The sequence below is a fragment of the Phyllostomus discolor genome, chromosome 12 (assembly GCF_004126475.2).
Source record: "Phyllostomus discolor isolate MPI-MPIP mPhyDis1 chromosome 12, mPhyDis1.pri.v3, whole genome shotgun sequence".
Lineage (NCBI taxonomy): Eukaryota > Metazoa > Chordata > Mammalia > Chiroptera > Phyllostomidae > Phyllostomus > Phyllostomus discolor.
In genome coordinates, this window is record NC_040914.2 from 61851096 (window position 1) to 61858704 (window position 7609).

Sequence of the window (7609 nt, forward strand, 5' to 3'; positions counted from 1 at the left end):
TTGAATCTCCTGATGTTGGTTAACATCAGAGGATCCAAAACACGCGCCCATCATCTGCAGAATACTGGCTTGCTATAACATATGAAATTCCACACCCCTGTGTTTCCTGATATTTACAGAATACACTCCTCTTTCCATCCTCCACAACTGGCAACAGGAAACACATCCAAAACCACACTCCCTGTTTTCTACAACAATAATGGTCATGGCCACTGTGGCTGTTCTCTTGGCATAGGAGCCAGGGAAAGGGGAGGGCTGGTGTTAGTCCCTATGGAGCCTTTGTGTCAAGTAAAAGAAGCCCCTGCTGCCTCCAGGCAGATGGAGCCCTGGCCAGAGCACATGACTTGGGGACCATAGAGTAGATCCCATTCTCCCCCTGAGCAGAGTGCCCTTGTGCAGGGCACAGCCTTGCGGGCCCCAGGAACAGCATGGAATTTGGACTTAGGTAGAGCGTGCTTTGGATATAGTCCCAGATATTTACTAGCTGTGACCCTGAGCCAATTACTTAACTTCTTTGAGCCTCAGTTTCCTCATTTGATTGTAATGCCAGTTTCATAGGGTTATTTGAAGGGTTAAATGAGATAGAATATTTAAAACTGTATGTGTATGTTTACATAAACCTAAAAGAAAGTGTCTGAAAGGAGGCACATTGAGCTATTAAATTTAGGGGCAGAACTACAAGGCCCCATTTGGGTTGTTTCTTTAAATACTTCTGCTTTGTTTGAGCTTGTTCTATTGCACCTTTATACCATTAAAAATAACAGTATTGGGGAATTATTTAAGATTTATGTAAGGCATGCAAAAATAGTACAAAGATTCCTTATTCCTTGTACTCCTTACCCACATTCCCCCATTGTTAACATCTATACAACCATGGAATGTTTGTCAAACTAAGAAACTGATATTGGTACATCGCTACTATTATTCTGACTTCACTGGTTTTTCCATTAATGCCTTTTTTCTGTTCCAGGATCTCATCCTCCCTGCATTGCATTTAGATGTATCACTTTTGAGTTTTATACATATGCAATTTTAATGTTATATATATATTTTTACTATGTTATATATTATATATTATAATATATATAATGCTCCCCTATATTTGGGAGCAACAAAAGAATGTATGTAAGTATAAATTTATTTTCTTCTGTCATTCCCAATTGGAGGGGAAAGAAGAGGTTAAGAGGATAGAGAATGACTCATAAATAGCTGTGCAACTTTGAGCCCTTTGCTTGCCCTCTCTGTGCCCTAGTTTCCTCATCTATAAAATAAATGAGTAAGACAGGAAATTTCAAGCTCCCTCTCTCACAGTCCAGAGCCACAGCTTTTCAGGGGAGAAAAATGAGGAAGTGAAAATAGGATACCAATTCACTTTTAAAACACAATTCTCAAAATATTAAAATATGCCTTAGCTCCAAGGAGTCCCTTTTGGCCTAGTTAAGGAAAGGAGTGAAGATCTGATTACATCTTCTAACTGGGGACTCCTTACTCCTGTAGCCACGAGGGATAAGCATGTTTGGTGAGCTAACAGGTCTTTGCCATTTCTCTCTACTAGTATCTATCTTTGTTGTGAAGCCTAATGAAGAATTTGTCCAAATTCTTAGAGAAACGAGAAACATAGCAAATCCAGATTCTCATTTTGGTTTATTATTTATGACCTCCAGATCTCTGGTGAGGAGAATAGGACCTAGGGGGTCTCCATTTTTTCCCCAGCTGGTTTAGTCTTAAGTTCATGGCAACCTGCCCACGCTGTGCCAGGTGAGTGAGCTTTAGATTGCCAGATCTGAAATGGACACTACTCATGCATCAAAATCCAGCCTACAGTAGCTCTCCTGGAAAACCTATCTCTATACTTTTACATCTGACTTCCTCAGACCATTGGCATGGACTTATTTATTCAGAACTGTGTCTATGCAGGCAAGTTCTTTCCATGTGTGGCTGAAAGAGCAGACAGTATTGTCCTCAGGGAAGCGTTCCTCCTCTACCCCTTAAAGATTACGTTGGGTCCCTGTTAAATGCTCTTAAAGCATCCCACACGATGCCATCACAGAGAGAAGTCACACACTTGTCATTGTTTAAGTGGTTTGTTAAAAGTTGATTAATGTTTTTCTTCCCTTATAGTTCTCAATGGGAGCGATTTTGTCCCCCAGAGGACATTTGGCAGTGTCTGAGGACGTTTTTGTTTGTTGCTCTGGGGAGTAGGTACCAGTGGTATTTGGTGAGTAGAGAGCAGGGATGCTACCACACATCCTACAGCTCACAGGTCCGCTTCCACAACAAAGACTCACCCACCAGAACGTTTGTGATGCTAAGAGAGGAGCCCTGCTGTGGAGTGCAAGTTCTAGGAGGAAAGGGACTTTGTCTTGTTCACCACTGACCAGAGGCCTCCTGTAGAGTTGGCTACAGAGAAGCGTTCGGTACGTGTTGATGACTGACACTTTTCTGGTCTGTCCTCTGGGGCTGGGTTGACATCGGGCTGAATTTTGTTTCCTAAGAGCTGAACCCAGAACTTAACACGTAGTCAATAAGTGACTATAAATAAATGAATGAATCCTTTCATCTATCTGTCCATTCCTCCATCCATGAATAACCCGAATGGGTCCTCATGCCAAGAACACTTCAGTAGTGGTCTCCTGATACCAGTTTTGGTTTTACTACTACCCAGCTATGTGATCTTATGAACTTGGCATGTATTCTTTTAGAGCAACGTTGTCCAATAGAACTTTCTGCAATTACGGAAATATTGTATATCTGTACAGTCCAATATGGCAGCCACAAGCCATATGTGACAACTGAACACTTGAAATGTGGCTAGGGCTATTTTATTTTATTTAAATTTAAATAGCCACATGTGGCTAGGAGCAACTATATTGGACAGCATAATTCTAGATGCTTTAGATTTTTATATTCAGTATCATATCACATATTATATATTTTGTACCCATGTAAAAATAGTATTGTATGAGTTTTTATGTAAAGACTTGTCACTGTTTTCTGCAACTTGGTTCTTTGATTCATTCTGTTTCTGATGTCTATTCACTTAGACCTAACTCATTAGTGCTTCATGGTGTGAACATTTTATGTTTCATTCGTCATTCCCTACTGATGGACATCGTGATTGGCTTTGTTTCATTTTGTTTGTTTCTGATACAAACTATGCTGCAATGAACATCTTTGAGTGTCTCCATAGGCTTCTCCTTGGTAGCTCTCAAAAGTCAAATTTCTGGGTTCTAGTACATGCCTAAGTTTAATTTCATGAATTCCTGGCAAGATCATGCCCTAATTTTTTTCTGCAGGAAAATTAGAGGGATTCGGTGACTTCTAAGTTTTCCTTCCCCAGCCATAAAACCCAATCATTCCAAGGCAACAGAGGCGAGAATCAGACTTAAAACTTTTGGGCAATGATCTGGTATATGCCGTGCTCAGTCGGATGCCACAGAAACGGACACTTTCCAGGGTCATGTGTTTCCAGTTGTTCCCTCTCTGGGTCCCTGGGAAGAGAAAACGTCATAAAACACTAGATCAAATTTTGTTTTAATCCTCCAAGTAATGAAGTGGATAAAAGTTTCTGACAGTGGAAAACTCCAATTATTCCATTAAATTGAAATAAATCTGTCACTAGATGTGGAAACTCAAGCTTTGCTTGCTCAAATAGCTACAATAGTGAAAAGGTTTCCATGCTACGCACAATTTTTCTAACTTCTCCCATGTGATTGTGATTTAGAGTCATTTTACCCACTCACACCTGCTGTTACCCAACTGTTAATATGCATGCACTGAATGATAAAATGGGTTGTAAGAGGAACCCTAGCTAATCCCAGTAAAGACCACATTTCTACTAATTTTGAATGGATCCATTGTGTCTGGGTAGTAACTACAATTCAGGATATTAGTATATGCCCACATTTAGGCAAATATACATTCTGTTCCTTAGGAATTAAAGACACAATAGACTTTGACACCTTGTCCCTGACTCATTTCCCTGAGAGCATTTAAACCTACTTATCTGAGTGGAGGAATAGTGTTAGGACAATATGGGCTTTTCCATTACCTGTTTAGTTGTAGATACTCACTACTCAGGAGTATAGTAATAAGAACATACATAAAAGTACCTCGGATAGCTCAGTGTTGGTTCTATACTGGCATTAACTACTGCCAGATATTAGGGTTAAGTTTGCTGAAAACAAAACTTTAGAATAAGACAAAGCAATTCGGTGGTTTCCCTCCCATTATAGATTTGCTGATTACAAAATCTGTGGAAATTATAGAAAAGCAGAAGGAAGAATGAAAGGATGACCACTATTACTATTTTGGTGTAGTTGCTTCCCATTTTTAAAAGAAATTGTTTAACAATTTGAGAAGTTTTAAAAAATATAGGAAAGTACAAAGAGTAACAACAACAAAAAAACCCCACACCCATATTCTCAGCATTAACTGAGAAATAACCATTAACGTTTTGTAATACTTGCAATCTTTGTTTTGTTTGTTTCTTTATTTAAAAAAAAAAGAAATATTGAAGATAAAGCTAAAGGTTGATTTAACCACAATCCCTATCATGATGCTGGAATTTTCCTTTCTAGTTCATCTGTATATGGAGAGATGTATACATATCACACACACACATATACATTTTATATGTATAACAAAACATGAGTGGAGTTTAAAATTTTTATTTTTATTTGTAGGGGTTTTTTTATGTATGGTGTGTATGTGCTGTTCTGGTACACTGATACTGATACTCTATTGGTTGTTTTGCATCTTACCATTCCCCTTGAAGAATGGAAATCTGAACAGAAAGGACTATAAAACCCCAGTTCGCTCATCTGTAAAAATGGGAACAGTAATAACACCTACCTCATAGAGTGGGTGGGGTGATTAAATGAGATTGAAGGATAATATGAATGTTGAGAACTCTATGCCTCACACATGTGCTTCCTCCCGTTTCCCTCCAGCACAGGCTGCTTGCTTCATTTCCAACCACTTCTTATGTGACCTTGAGCCATGTACCTGACCCCTTTGAGAGTCACTTTTTTCATATTTATGATTCAAATAATAATAATAATAATAATAATAATAATACATATCTCTAGGTTGTAACGAATGTAACAAAAATGCATTTGTATCCAGAATATATTAAAGATGCTAACAAAGGACAAACAACTCAAATGAACAAGTGGGCCAAGGAAACAAACAGAAGAACTTAAATGGTCAGTAAATACCTGAAAGGATGTCAAACTTACTGGTAATAGGAAACTGTAAACTCAAACAATGTGATACATACATGCTGTAAAAGTAGAAAAACAAGCATGGGATGACACATTTCACCGATTACAACAATTGCTGGTAACGTTTGTGTTACAATATCATACTTTACAAAGCACTTTCTCACAGTTTAGCTCCTTTTCTCCCTATAGCTCTGTGAATGACATTTTGCAGAGGAGACTGAGGTTTCAGAGTGATTAAGAGATGTATGCATTTAATAAGTGGCAGAGTGGACACTCAAAAGGAAATACTCTGCTTTTTTCCACCTGCCCTAGTAGTTTTTGAGCTCCACCAAAGCAGATAATGCCAACCTGTTCCCAGTTTAGAGTGAGAAATAATTAATGGGCCAAAATTTCTCAATTATAATTTTTTCTCTGATATTTTTTTCTTAAATGGATACGTCATGCTAGTCTGTGCTAGATGCTGGAATAGGATAGTATGTGATGTAGCATGAAGATAACATGTTTTGTGACTTGAAGCTTCTCTATCAGCATTTCTACAGTGCTCTGCAGAGAGCTTGGATTTCCAGGTGTGGTGCCATGGGAATATGTTTTTAAATTGTTGCATTGTGTTATGGTGAGTAAGCCCTGGAACCTGTAAGCCAAATACATTTTAGGTCCAAAATAATGGTAAAGAGCTACTAGGGACTTCTTTACTTTCTGCCGTTAAAAACATTGTTTCTCCTTAATGCTCAGCAAAGTAAAACTTACTGAGGGCTATAGCCAAAGGAAATAATTAAGAAAAGGCTATAAGCACAGATTAGCTACAAGGATATTCCCCTCAATGGTATTTATGAAGATTTTCAAAGAAAGTAAACTAAATGCCAAAAGTAAGGAATTGGGTAATAAGAGTACTCCTCTGCCATCATACATTATCAAAAATATTTACTGATGTGTGCCGATGTTCACAGTTGCATCAAGAAGGCAGGATAGTACTATACACAGTGTACCCAGTTTTTACATGTGTAATACAAATATGCATAGACAAATTCCAGAATGATATATAATAAACAATCTTTTCTATATGATGATTTATGAATTTTTAAAATAATTCTCATTTATTAACTTCACATTTGTATGTTCAGCTATTATTTTTAGTTTTTACAATGAACACATAATGTTTTGCAGTATAAAACCCCCACATAACTTATTTTTATTAAAAAAAAAAAGCCTCCACTCAGGCCTTCATAAAGCATTAGTAAACATGTTACCTGCTATGTTCTTTCAAAGTAGAGAGCAAAGGAAGAGGAAATGGCATATACAGAATTTAATTTAGACATAAGAAGAATTTCCTGAAGGTAAAACCTTTAATCTGTTCAAATGGGAAGGGGCTTAGGTGAAACAATTAGGTGAAGGGATGTGGTCAGGGTGCTGACTCCTGAGGCTGCTGAGCTGAATGTACAATGGTAGAGAGGTTTGAAAGGTGGAAAATAAAAGTCTTTCTAAAGCTGGCTTCCTGGGGTACAGATTGCCTTGGTAATGACTCTGAGATGCAGTCAGTTAACAAGCATGCATTGGCAGAATTCTGAGGAGAGAAAAAAAAATAGAAATTCAGATTTCAATTATTTATTCATTCCTTCATCCTTTGCTCAATCATTATCGATTGCTCACTCCCAATCCAACATTTTGCCAAGCGTTGGGCTCTGCTCTTTACAAGTTTACAATTTAGTTGGTTAGATAAAAGAAGAGGATATGAAATCATTTGAGAAGGCCTGGAAACCAGAAGAAAAGCCAGGTGACTTCGTTTGAGTAAGAAGCCATCTGAATAGTTGTGACTGGTAAGAATAGGCTTCCAGAAGATTGGGATTCAAGAGTTTAAGAAGTTTCAGGAAAGAGATAATAAATACAAAGGTCTTTTGATTAATAATCTGATATCTCACATGTACCAGTTGTCATTTCATTTAGGAGATACACGTCTGCTTCTCCAAAATTTAAGATTAAAAATGTGTTCCCTTCCCACAATATAGCTCTTTAGCTCTTTTCCAGTAAGAAAGAATTAGATAACTCACCCTGTCTGGAGCAGCTCAGTTCAAATGTCGTCCTGATAGACAAGGTTGTGGGTTCAATTCCCAGTTAGGCCACCCACTGGAATCAACCAATGACTGTATCAAGTAGAACAACAAATTAATGTTTCTCTCTCTCTTTTGACCCGCCTTCCTCTCTCTAAAATCAATATATTTTTAAAAAGTAAACAGGAAAAGAATTAGATAAAACAAGATAGAAAAAAGTTAGAATTATAGAACTTTAGAGAGAGAGGTTACCTTTGCTGTTTTGTACCTAGTGGCAGATACTGGAATCTGTTCTACCTAACCTCTGTTCTTCCCCCTTCCTTGTCAACTGACCCCCAG